Raw genomic sequence first — 13,404 nt, 5'->3', positions numbered from 1 at the left:
AGCAGTGGGAAAGCTTGCCAGACAATGCTCTCAATGGCAAGCTATGCGGTTTTAGCTGGTTAGACTCCAGCAGTTACACCAACTCACACTCTGGGGTCCCCCAAGCCTTGGCTTTTGCCAACCTGCGCCTCATACTCCCTGGGATTAGGTAAGAGGGATGTGTCCCTCCAGGGAGAGAGAGTGCGCATTCCATTCCAACGATCGATCTCTGGGATTTCCATGTGTAAGTGGGATGCCTGGAATTCTCAGTTTGGATTGGATGCTTCTCAGCACAGTGATGGGTTTCCGCATGTGTCAGACGCTCGGCTGACCGAAAGAAAAGACACAGTTTAAGAGATACTTCCTTCTCTTTTCCTGCAGCCCGTGGGACTTTTAACGTCCGCCTAGACATGAGCCTCGGGTTTGTCGAAGTCGGACGTCGCCACTATGAAGCGCTCCGGGACGCTACCCCACGTGACGGGCGCTATATTAAGCGTTTTTGAGACGTCTCAAAAGACGTAATAAGGCACTATATCAAATGCAAGGGTTATTCTTATTACTATTATTTTTGTCGTTATTGTTGTAATAAATGCAAAGTAGTTGTTGTTGTCCTCAGTCGGGTTGGGTCCGGAGACCGACAGGAGCTCCACGCTCTCTGTGTGAGACACAGTGCACGGTGCTGGGCAGAAACACAGCCCTAATTCGGGGCTTTGCTGCGCGACCAGTCTCCAAAGGACAATGGTATTGATCTGACAGGTTTGATCTCCTACCCAAAGGCCAATCTCATTCTCCAATACACAGGGGGTTCATTCGATACTCAGCGACACTATAAAAATACCAAAACAATAACCTTCTATTTGGTATATAGAGCGAGTGCCTTTCCCGTCAGGAGGTTGTCACAAAGCACTTCACAGGGTACATTGTAAAGTGTAGTGACTGTTTTATGGGAGAAAACGGTTGCGCACAGCAACATGCCACAAACAGCCATGAATAATAATATCCTTGCATTTGATACAGTGCCTTATCAAGTCGGAAAGACGTCTCAAAGCGCTTCACAGGATTTACTATAAATGTATCTGTGTTTGCGGCAAACAAAGCAGCACAATTGCACACAGCAGCGTCCCACAAATAGCTGTGGAGCGAGTGACCAATTTTATCTGGGGTATTGTTGGCCAGGACACCGGGAGAGAGAGTGAGAAACGTCCTTCTCTTTTCGAATAGCGCCTTGGGATCTTTAACTTCCGCCAGAAGAGGCAGATAGGTAGCTCGGTTTCACATCTCATCCAAAGCACGGCATCTCCGAAAATGCAGCCCGTGTACAGTGCCGTATTGGGAGTGTCATCTTAGATTATATGAATTAAAATTCCCCAGGTAGAGCTTCAACCCACAATGTTCTGGCTCAGTCAAGAGTGATATCGACTGAACCAGGCTGACATATTACTGTATTGCGTTCTGTGTGAGGTCCGAGGCCTCCAGGCAACTCTTGAAATGTCTCTAAAGACTCTGTACTATAAAGACACAATGCTGCACAAAGTTTCTGGGTCAGAAGGTTGTGGGTTGGAGCTCTGGGTTAGGGGAGAGGTACTGGCGGAGCTGTTAACAGGGATGCTGTTCCAGGCCGTGACAATGGAGACGTGAGATGTCAAATTGAAGGTTCTGTCTGTTCAAATGCACGAGAATGTCGCAATTAGAGAAGAGAAGTTCTTCTGTTGGAGAGCTCCAGTGGCGGAGAGAGCACCAACCCAGGCACGATGGGGAGAGAGAGAGAGCAGGGAATGGGATTAGAGTAGAGAGTTCCAGTGGGGGAGCGAGAACCAGCACGATAAACATTCTGCGATGCTGAGAGTACGTTTAGCTCATTTCCCTGTGAAGCTCAGATGTTCCGGAAGGTTCCCCGACACCATGTAATCACCAGGAGACCATGTGTTGCAAACCTGTTAATTGAGATAATTTTCCAGAGCTCTATACTCACTCAGTGTCTCTGTGTTATACACTTCACACTCGCTCAGTGTCTGTGTTATACACCCCGCACTAACTCAATGTCTGTGTTATATACCCCGCACTAACTCAATGTCTGTGTTATACACCCCGTACTAACTCAGTGTCTCTGTGTTATACACTTCACGCTCACTCAGTGTGTGTGTTACACACTCCACACTTGCTCAATGTGTGCATTATACAGTCCACACTTGCTCAGTGTGTGTGTGTTACACACTACACTCGCTCAGTGTGTGTGTTATACAGTCCACACCTGCTCATTGTGTGTGTCATACACCCCACACTCATTCTGTGTGTGTATTATACACTCCACCCACGGGTTCAGTTACTCTGCAGGCTATTAAAAGAGTCTTGAAGGAGGTCAGAAAACGTATGAGATGGTGGGTGACTGTAGGGGGTGGGGGGGGAATCTGTATGTTAAAGCCTCTGGTAAACATTGGCATGTCTGTGGCTGGCACAGCTCTCAACTCACTGCACACCAGTCAACCGTGGCACTCGCCCAATCAGGCATGACGTCTTCCGATATATGAGCCTCAGTGGCCTGATGGAGTATACAATGGCTGCTCACTCCTTCCTCTCTGTCACACTCTCAGCGCCCTGTGCGTGTGTCTGTGTGTCTCAGTGTGTGTTTGTGAGAGTCTCAATATGTGTCTCAGTGTATCAGAGCGTGAGTGTGTGTTTGTGGGTACATGTGTGTGTTTGTGGGTGGGGTATGTCTGTGTGTGTTTGTGGGTATATGTGTGTGTTTGTGGGTGGGGTATCTCTGTGTGTGTTTGTGGGTGGGGTATGTATGTGTGTGATAAAGATCCCGAGGCGCTATTAGAAAATAGAAGGGAGTTTTTTATAATAATAATAATAATAATCCTTGCATTTGATATAGGGCCTTATCACGTCGTTAAGACATCTCAAAGTGTTTCACACAATATACTGCAAAGTGGAGTGACTGTATATTTTATGGGCGAAACGCGGCAGCTGCTTATGCACAGCAGTGTCCCACAAACAGTCCAAATTGAGTGACCAATTTTTTATTGTGGAGGGATTATTACCCCCAGAAAACGAACCGCCAATCGACTAACCATCGGGTTCCTACTTACTGCTCGGTAAACAGAGGAGTGTGGAGGAAGGAAACTTGCCTAAGGTTTTGTCTTGTCTGGGAATCGAACCCGGGTCCTCTCGCTTGTGAGGCGAGTGCTCTAACTACTACGCTAAGTGACTCCACTCCAGGAATCCAAACTGAGAGTTCCATGCATCCCACCTACACATGGAAAATCCTATGTGTTCCCTGGTCATGCATCTTGGTCATCTAATTCCAGAAAGTAGGTTGGCGAGAGCGAAGGCTTGGGGAGCCCAGAGTGTCCGTTGGGGTAATTGCTGGCGTCTAACCAGCTAAACCCACATAGCTTGCCACTGAGAGCGCTGTGTGACAAGCTTTCCCACTGCTTGTCCAGCTAGGACAACCCTACCTGCTAGGGCATTGGCTTGCAGGGTTAACAGGAGCTGAATGGGAGGATTCCTTACCCCCAGTGACCAGTCGGCCTTTCCAAGACCTGGCGATGAGCCAGGCTGGGCTGTGCTGTCATCAGCAGTGCCCTGGAATACTGCGGACCCGTCAGGCTCAGGAAGAGGACTAGAGACCTTTCACAGAGGACTGGCTCGATTCTGACATTTCTTTGACAGGAACCTCACCTTGGAGCCAGTTCAGCTCCGAGGAGACTCTGCCTAGCTCCCCTCCCCTCTTTCCCGGGAAGCATCCCCTCCCTCTCGAGGGGGATGGTTGGTGGCCGTTGTTGCTGTGTGTGACTCAGCTGCTGTGTGGTGTTGGCGGTGGGGGAGTTGGCGTGCTGTCTGGCGGGCTGGGTTGTAATTAAATACAGTCAGCCTGGTTTGATCTTGAGGAAAGAGTCCGATGGTATGTGATTTATGCAAAGTAACCTGGAAAGCCACTTCCAGAGTGGGTAATGACCTCCCCTCCAGGGGCCCCTTCAGCCCACAGCTCACACTCCGTACAGATGCTTCCAGTGTTAATCACCTCATCCCGTCCCCTCCATCCTCATCGCCTAACCTCCTACATTTACTGTCTGCGCACACAGACATAGACAGTATGTACACACAGACACATAGACAGCGTATACACACAGCCACACGGGCAGCATGTACACACAGACGCACGGACAATGTACACACACAACACCAAAACATGCCGACACATGAACAGAGTGTGCACACAGTAACACGGTGTATTCACATAGATCCACAGAGTGTAGACGCCGGCAACACAGACATTGTATATGCACAACCCCGGAACACAGTCATTGTTTGTGAGGGTCAGTATTTGGGGGAGTCACTGTGTGTGTGAGGATGGTCAGTGTTTGTGTGTGTGTGTGTGTGTGGGAGGGGAGGGGATAGTATTTCGGGGAGTCACTGGTTGGGGTGTGTGTGTTGGGGCATTGTCTGGGGGAAGGGTTATCAGTGTGTGTGAGGGGAGTTGCCAGTGTATGTGAGGGTGGTGTAAGTGTGTGTGAGCGGAGGGTGTCATCGTGTGTGTGTGTGAATGTGTGTGTGTATGGGGGGGAAGGGTAGAGGTTACTGGCTCGGAGAGAAAGGAGGTCTGTTCTGTGGAGCAGGACTCTGTGGAATGTGTTGTAAATGAGGAAATTGCAGTCAAACAGAAACTTTGGCTTCAGGTTTCAGGCAGGGCTGAGCCGGTCTCTCTCTCTCTCTCTCACTCTCTCCTCGCAGTGAGAGACTCCACTCACTCTCCATTCACAGACATACAAACCTCAGCGTAATCTCCGAGCCCGACCCCACCAACAAAGACCCCTATTATACTGGCTCAACAATCCTCTTCCATTTGTAACTTTCATTTCTCTATTACACTGACGTCTGAATAGTTGGGTGGGAGGTGTGTGTCTGTGTGGGGTTGGGGGGGAGGGGGGAAGGTGTGCGTGGGAAGGGGAGATGGTGGGAGAGAGATGTTTTTCACAGAGAGATTAAAATTCACCAGCCACTCGGTCTATAATAATAATTTGTGTGTATGGTATCGCACCTTTCACGTCAGGAGGACGTCTCAACAACTCACAACTTTTTACACAGCGTCTCTCTCACACACACACACACAGTAACCGTCCCCAAACACTGACAACAACTCATACTTGTATGGGATCCCTAAGCGCTCCGAGACGCTATTGCATGCGAAGGGAGTTATATAAGTGCAAGTTGTTGTTGTTGTGGTACTCTTTCCCCGTCCTCTTCCCATCGTGTCTGTGCTAGTGCTCGCTCCCTCACTGGAGCTCTCTAGTCTAATCCCATTTCCCTGCTCTCTCCCCATCGTGTCTGTGCTGGTGCTCGCTCTCTTAATCTTATTCCCTGCTCTCTCCCCACACACATATTTATCTTCTGCCTCTTCAGATAGATATCCAGTTCCCTTTAATTGCCGGTTTGGTCTCAAGCTGAGCAGTAAGTTGTAGCAAAAGATTGCCACATCCTCATATCCCTCCGCCTCGAGGAATTTCTGCTCTCCTTACCTCCCCTTACCCGTCCTGGGGAGTGCTGTGATCTCTTGATCTCCCCCATCAACCCCCCCACCCACCCCTTCCCAACCCCTGTGCCGGGCGTGGATAGGGGGGCGGGGGGGCTACCTATTGATGTTGTGCTTGAAGTGGTGGGGTAGGGATGGTGCGCTGTGAGTTGGCAGGGGTTGTCCCACTCGCTCTGATGTCTCCCTGTATACAGGCAGCCAGCGAACTGCTTTGCTTCTTTGGATGTGTTTCATCTTGCGAGCGGGCACATCTGGTACAGTTTAGGCCACATCTGGTTGTGACTTGGATGGGAGCGAGCGGACGCTGAGGATGTTTAAACGACGGCCCTCCTCCACATGCCGGCCGCTGCTTATCTCAGGCCCGCGGGTGGGGTGGGGGGGGGAGGGCGGCGTTCTCTGATCTGCTCCCCCCCCCTCCCCCCACTCTCTCTCTGATGTTAATGACCACACCGTGGCGATTCCGGCTTCATTGACAGCCTACAGTGCATGTTCCTCTCCGTGTTTACCGTCCGCCTGGCTCCACCGCTCACACTTGCTCCCGTCAGGAGGTCGTGGGTTCAGCTGACCCACACTCACAAACTGACACTCACTCACACACTGACACTCACTCTCACCCTGACTCACACACTCATTCTCACTCTGATACTCACTCACTCACTCTCACACTGACCCACACTCACTCTCGCACTGACCCACACTCACTCTCGCACTGACCCACACTCACACTCAACTCTCACACTGATCCACACTCACTCTCGCACTGACCCACACTCACTCTCGCATTGACCCACACTCACTCACACTGACCCACGCTCACACTGACAGACACTCACTCTCACACTGACACTCACTCTCACACTGATCCGCACTTACACACTGACACTCACTCACACACTGACACTCACTCTCATTCTCACTCTGATACTCACTCACACACTCATTCTCATACTCACTCACACACTTACTCTCACACTGACCCACACTCACTCTCACTCTCATACTGACACTCACTCTCACACTGATCCACACTCACTCTCACACTGACCCACACTCACTCTCACACTCACACTGACACTCACTCTCACATTGACACTCACTCTCACACTGGCACACACACACACACTCATTCTCACTCTCATACTCACTCACTCACTCTCACACTCACACCGATACACTCTCACATTGATACACACTCAAATCACTGAAACACTACACTCACACTGCCTCACACATCCACACTCGCTCTCTGGCTTACTTACACACAGTATAAATAGCCTCTGCTCTGGAACCACACACAGAAACCCGAGCTGCAGATGGTGGAGATGAGAGTCTGTGTGAGCACTAACAGCCATCCCCAGCCTGTAATTTACCTCCACACAGCTCACATCTGATCACAAACCCACACACACATCCGGCCCTCCCTAATCACATCAGCATGACCTCACTCAGATGGCAGCCTGATCTCACCCCTGGGGGGTTATTCTATCTATATATATAACCCCCTGGTTAGGTAAGATTATCCTCCTGGGGGGGGGGAGGGGGTTAAGCGGGGTCTCATTGGAGCTGAACTGGCTCCAAGGTGACATGTTTGGCAACTGGATGTCGGAATCAAGCCAAGCCCTCTGTGACGGTCTCTTGTCCTGTTGATGACAGCACAGCCAACCTGGCTCATCGGCAGGACTTGTAAGGGCAGACTAGTCAATGGAGGCAGGGAATCATCCCACTCAGCTCCTGTTGACCCCGCAGCCAAAGTCCTCACGGTGGTCCTAGCTGGACAAGCAGCACTCTCAATGGCAGGCTATGCTGTTTTAGGTGGTTAGACTCCAGCATTTACCCTTGGCTCTTGCCAACCTGCGCCCCATACTTTCTGGAATTAAGTAAGCAAGATGCGTCATTCTAGGGAGAGAATGCACATTCCATTCTAACAATCTTATCTGGGCTTTCCATGTGTAGGTGGGATGCCTGGAATTTTCAGTTTGATTTGCATACTCTTAAGGATGTGTCAGACACCCGGCTAACCCAAAAAATAATTGGGTGAACGGAGTCTCCCTGGAACTGAGCTGGCTCCAAGGTGATGGATATGCTTGGAAACGGATTGTGAGAATCAAGTGGTGATCTCTAATAATAATAATCCTTGCATTTGATATGGCGCCTTATCACGTCTTCTAGACGTCTCAAAGCGCATCACAGAATATACTGTAAAGTGAATTGACTGTACATCTTGTGGGCGACTTACTGAACAGGTAGTCTGACCATATATTGTAAGCCAAACCTAGGGAAACACATATATATAAATGAACTCCTCACAATAGCTGATGCTGGCAGTTACTGAAGAAGCCTGCTGGATTAATGGCCGTGTTTCTGTCTCTGATGAGTGTGTCTGGTTTAGAATGTTATTGTTCTTGCTCAATTTGTTGCTGAACTCAACGCAGGGCGAATTTGGCCCCCGGGACACAATTCCTTATCCGGGAACTGGCCCTGGGAATCGGGGGTCGTATGGTCATCCTATATGAGCCAGGCGGGTCCGCAGTATTCCAGGGCACTGCTGATGATAGCACTGTCAGCCTGGTTCATCGGCAGGACTTGGAAAGGTAGACCAGTCGCTGGGGGGGGGCAGGGAATTCTCCCACTCAGCTCCTGTTAACCCTGGACGCCAAAGCTCTAAAGCCCTAAAGTTTTGTAGCCTAGGTTGACTGAATCTGCCATCCTTCAGATGAGGTGTTATAAACCGAAGCCACGTCTCCCTGTTCAGGCAGAAAAGAGAAGGGATTACCTCTATCCTGGAGAGAAACAGCAAGGAAACACAGAGTAAGAGAGAGAGAGAGAGAGAGTGCCGGAGCGGAGGGCAATGATGAGATTACCCTGGGCTGACACGTCACTACTTTCCTCTCTCCCGCGGATGACGAGCCTGTGTTTCTGCTGATCTTTGACCGGGTGGAAGCTTTGAAGTTGCTGTAATTACTGTGAAGCGAGCCGGCCCGGACACACATCAATAAGCTCCCAATTTGTTTGGAGACCCCCCCCCCCCGCTCCCCGACCCCCCTACCAACCCGCCCCCTCCCTGGCTAATTTCCAGGCCAGATGTGCACCGAGTGGCAGAGGATGGCCGGGCTCAGACTGACATTAGCTCAGCTTCTCATGTCAGGGGATCACCCTCACGTGAAACAAGGGTAACAGAGCATGAGAGAGCTGGGGAGATGCAGGGGGGTGGGGGGATGAAGGCAAGTGAGGGGGGAGGCACTGGTGGGGGGGGGCGAGGAAGTGAATCGAGCGCCTCAGGCTAATTGGGTGTCAAGTTACGAGCAGACTTAAGAAGCGAAAGGAGGGATATAACAATCCCACATTTGATACAGTGGACTCTTTGGAGCAGTTAGAGCACTCGCATCGCAAGCGAGAGGACCCAGTTTAGATTCTCGGGCAGGGCTAAACCCTAGGCAAGTTTCCTTATTCCACAAGCCTCTGTTTACCTAGCATGAGGCAGAAACCCGGTTGTAAGTCGATTGGCTAATCACTTTTCCGGGGTTAATAATCCCTTCAACAAAATAAATAAAAATAATAAATAATTTGGTGACTCAATCCATGACTCTTTGTAGGCAGTTGGTTGCCAAATTTCGCCCACAAAATATACAAGTCAATTCACTTTACAGTATATTCGGTGAAGCTCTTTGAGACGTCTCGAAGACGTGGTAAGGCGCTGTATGAAATGCAGGGATTATCCTTCAACATCTCACAGCACTTCACTGGATTTTTTCTGTCTAGTTTTGTGGGGGATTGCGGCAGCCGATTTGCACACAGGGACTTCCCCGCAAACAGCCATAAGGTGAACGAGTGATTTATGATTGTTGGCCAGGACACTGGGATGAGAGAAACTCCCTTTGCTTTTTCAATAATGTTGTGAGATCTTTAACGTCCACCTGAACAGGCAGACGGGACCTCAGTTTAACCTCTTGCCTTTCGGGGGGTAGGGGCGGGGCGGTGGGAGAACGTGTCGATCAGTGAATGTTCGGTGACACGCTGCGCCACTACACACCTATCTTGACGCAGCCGCGGAGCTGTCAGCACACATGTGTTAGCCTGTGTCCGCTCAGGAGGCCCTACCTTGCTCCGTGTCCCCCGCCCTTTGGAACTCCATCCTGCAGTCCCTTCACCTCACCCCTTCCCTTGCCGTCTTCCGGGCATGTCTCAAGACCCTCCTTTTCGACCTCGCCTTTCGTCACCCTCCTTCCCCCACCCTCCGAGCCCTCCAACCCTCTTGATCCCAACCCCCAGCTCGGGTGCAAATCCTTGGCTGTGCAATTAATCCTGTTTTCCCATCCTTTTTCCTTGTTACGGGAGCTGTGCTAGTGTCCCGCGGAAGCCTATGTTTGTCAGGACGCCAGCCAAACCTCCCAGCTACTGGGATCAGGCCTTGTTCAAAAACCTCTCATCGCGTACAGTTACAGATGTGCACATTTAAAGCGATTTTATGCAGCTGTTTGTGTCAGCTCTGCTTGCTGAGTCAGTAGCACTCTTCGCTCCCATCAGGAGGTCTTGGGTTCAAGCTCGGGTCTGGGGACTTTGAGCTCCACGGGAGCTCTCTCCCCTAATCCCTGCTCTCTCGCCATCGTGTCTGTGCTGGTGCTCGCTCCCCCGTTGGAGCTCTCTACTCTAATCCCATTCCCTGCTCTCTCCCAATCGAGAGTCAGGAGGAGGGTACACAGAGCTGCTCTGCCAGTTTATCAGATATTTTTAATACAATTTAATTGTTTACCACACACACCCCCCACCCTGTTATTTTGAGACATTCCAATGAATCCCGTCAATGAATGAATTAATTCTGCCACTGTCGAGCAGTCTGGGACGCCACCCTGCGAGAGGAGCACTATATAAATGCAAGTTGTTGTTGTTGTCTCTATGGGCTTGTGTCCGCGCTCTCCACCTCATCTGTGTTGGCTGATCTCATTGCCCTGGCTCTTACTTCCGAGATTTCCCATCTCTCTCTCTCTCTCCCCCTCTCCCCTCTCCCCTTTCCTCGCTCGTCAGTCACCTCATGTTAAGGGGCTGTGTGTGTTACGTGGTCTCAGCCTGGCTGGCAGCACGGAGCTTTCCCTGTGGACTGGAGTGCAGCGGAGGTCTGAGCTGATTTGGCAGGCCAGGCCGGAATTGGCCAGGCTCTCAGCTCCGCACTCTCTGCAAACGGGGAATGGGATTAATTGGTAACTGACTGCAGTGCAACGTGAGACTGGTTTGTCTCCGCTTCCCACAACGTGGCCTGTGCTGTTTACTATCAGATTCCAGCGAGGTTTCCATGTGGCCAGGGGGTGAGGGAGGTGCAAGGTCTAAATGGCTATAAAAATGCCAAGACATCGGCTGCGTATTATAACAATAATAGCATTGTGTACCCGTAGAGCAGTGGTTAGTGCGCTCACTTCCCAAGAGAGAGGACCCAGGTTCGATTCCCGAGCAGCGTGAAACCTGCGGCAAGTTTCCTTACTCCACACGTGCCTGTTTACCTATCAGTAAGTAGGAACCCAGTTTTGGTCGATTGGCGGATCACTTTCTGGTGGTAATAATCCCTCCAAACAAATATTAGGTTATTCAATCCACGACTGTTGTGCGTAATTGGCTGCCACTTTTCGCCCACAAGATGCACAGTCACTCCTAAGTGGTCCAGGACGCAACACAGTCAACGGGATCTTTAGCATACTGAACCAGCAGATGTGGCCTTGGTTTAACATCTCATCTGAAGGACAGCACCTCCGACAATGCCACAACCGCCCCCCCCCCTCCCCACCTCCAGTGCTGCATTGGAGCGTCAGCTCAGACTATGTGAAGTCCTGTCTTGAATCCACAACTTTCTCACTCAGAGGCGCGAGCGTAACCAGGCAGATTATCCAAGATAATAAGAATAAGAATAATCCTTGCAGTTGATATATCAAAGCGCTTCACAGAATATACTGTTAAGTGGATTTACTCTGTATCTTGTGGGAGAAACGCGGCAGCCAATTGCGCACATTAATATCCCACAAACATTCGTGGATTGAGTGAGCACATTTTTTTTTGAGGAATTATTACCCCGGCAATCGACAAACAAACCTCTGCGACAGTCTCCAGTCCAGTTCCTGAGCCAGGTGGGTCCGCAGTGTTCCAGGGCACTGCGGATGACAGCACAGCACAGCCCAGCCCGGCTCATCAGCAGGACTTGGAAGGCCAGACCAGCCACTGGGATCAGGGAATCAACCCATTCAGCTCCTGTTAACCCTACAAGCCAAAACCCTAATGAGGAGGGTGGTCCGAGCTGGACAAGCAGGGGAAGAGCTTGACAGACAATGCTCTCAAAGGCCAGCTATGCAGGTTTTAGCTGGTTAGACTCCCAACGGTTATCCACAACGTACACTCTGGGGACCACAAGCCTTGGCTCTTGCCAACCTGCGCCTAATACTTTCTGGTATTAGGTGAGCAGGATGTGTCCCTCCAGGGAGAGAGAGTTGCGGATTCCATTCCAACCATCTATCTCTGGGATTTCCACGTGTAGGTCGGATGCATGGAATTCTCAGTTTGGTTTGGATACTCTTAAGCACGGTGATGGGTTTCTGCGTGTGTCAGACACCCCGGCTGGGCAAAGAAAAATCCACATGGGTCTTGTGTATACTCTAGAGATATGCGTACAAAGGACTTTTGTCCACACAGAAACGACACAGCAAATATCTCCTGTGCATACACAAGTCCCGAGTACTCAGGAAGTATGTGTACTGGGGACCAGTGCATACACAGGCGATATTTGCAAGCAGGAGATATGTGTACACGGGACCCGTGTGTACACAGCCTCAGCAAAGTTCATTGTGAAGCTTCATTGAGTTTCTGGGTTAATCACGGACTGGGTGCCAAACGTCAGCCTTGAGAGTCAGATCCTGGTTGTGAGAAAGAACGTGTGTGTGTGTGTGTGTGTGGGCTCATTGCTGTTAGTTACAGAGATCACACACACACACTGGATATCACAGCTCTGCTTGAGATCAGTGCTTTTCATTGACACAATATCAACACGGCCTGTCTGTCTCTCTCATTGTCAGTCTCCCTCCCTCTCTCTTTCTCTCAGGCTCTCCCCCAACCCCCCCACCACTCCTCTGCGTTACGGATGTGCATGGTTGAATCTTACCCTCTTGAAATGACAGCTGTCAGCCTGACCACTGGCCCTTGTAACGACCATCCCACCTCAGTATCCAAACAGCGGCCCGTTAGACAGAACTGGTGGGGAGGAGTGGCGGGGGGGGGCGTGAGAGCAATCTCTGGATGCCGTGTGTATGTGTGTGAGTGCGCGTATGTGCGTGTGTGAATGCACACCGATGAGCATGTGTGTGTGTGTTTGTTTGTATGCGTGTGTTTGTGTGTGTATATGAATCTGTGTGCGAGTGCGTGTTTGTGTGTGTATGTATGAGTGCGTGTTTGTGTGAGTGCGTGTTTGTGTGAGTGCGTGTGTGAATGTATTTATTTGTGTGAGTGTGTGTTTGTGTGAGTGTGTGTGTGTTTGTGTGAGTGCGTGTGTTTGTGTGAGTGTGTGTGTACATGTTTGTGTGAGTGTGTGTGTTTGTGTGAGTGTGTGTGTGAGTGTGTATGTTTATGTGAGTGCATGTGTTTGTGTGTGTATGTATTTATTTGTGTGAGTGTGTGTGTTTGTGTGAGTGTGTGTGTGTTTGTGTGAGTGTGTATGTATTTGTTTGTGTGACTGTGTGTTTGTGTGAGTGTGTGTGTGTATATTTGTGTGTTTGTGTGAGTGCGTGTGTTTGTGTGAGTGTGTATGTATTTGTTTGTGTGAGTGTGTTTGTGTGAGTGTGTGTTTGTGTGAGTGTGTGTTTGTGTGAGTGTGTGTATGTTTGTGTGTCTGTGTGTGGGGGGGGGGTTGTTAATATTGG

The 13,404-nt window shown here is 50.3% G+C and overlaps 1 protein-coding gene across 3 annotated transcripts in view; it reads left to right on the top strand.

Moving 5' to 3' along the window:
* Positions 1-13,404, top strand: part of robo1 (roundabout, axon guidance receptor, homolog 1 (Drosophila)) — a 92,657-nt gene that overhangs the window by 26,075 nt on the left and 53,178 nt on the right. The gene's annotated exons all lie outside the window — the stretch shown is intronic.

The sequence above is a fragment of the Callorhinchus milii genome, unplaced genomic scaffold (assembly GCF_018977255.1).
Source record: "Callorhinchus milii isolate IMCB2004 unplaced genomic scaffold, IMCB_Cmil_1.0 Scaffold4, whole genome shotgun sequence".
NCBI classification, from domain to species: Eukaryota; Metazoa; Chordata; class Chondrichthyes; order Chimaeriformes; family Callorhinchidae; genus Callorhinchus; species Callorhinchus milii.
Note: the sequence above shows the minus strand (reverse complement) of the source record. Positions and strands in the feature narration are given on the sequence as shown.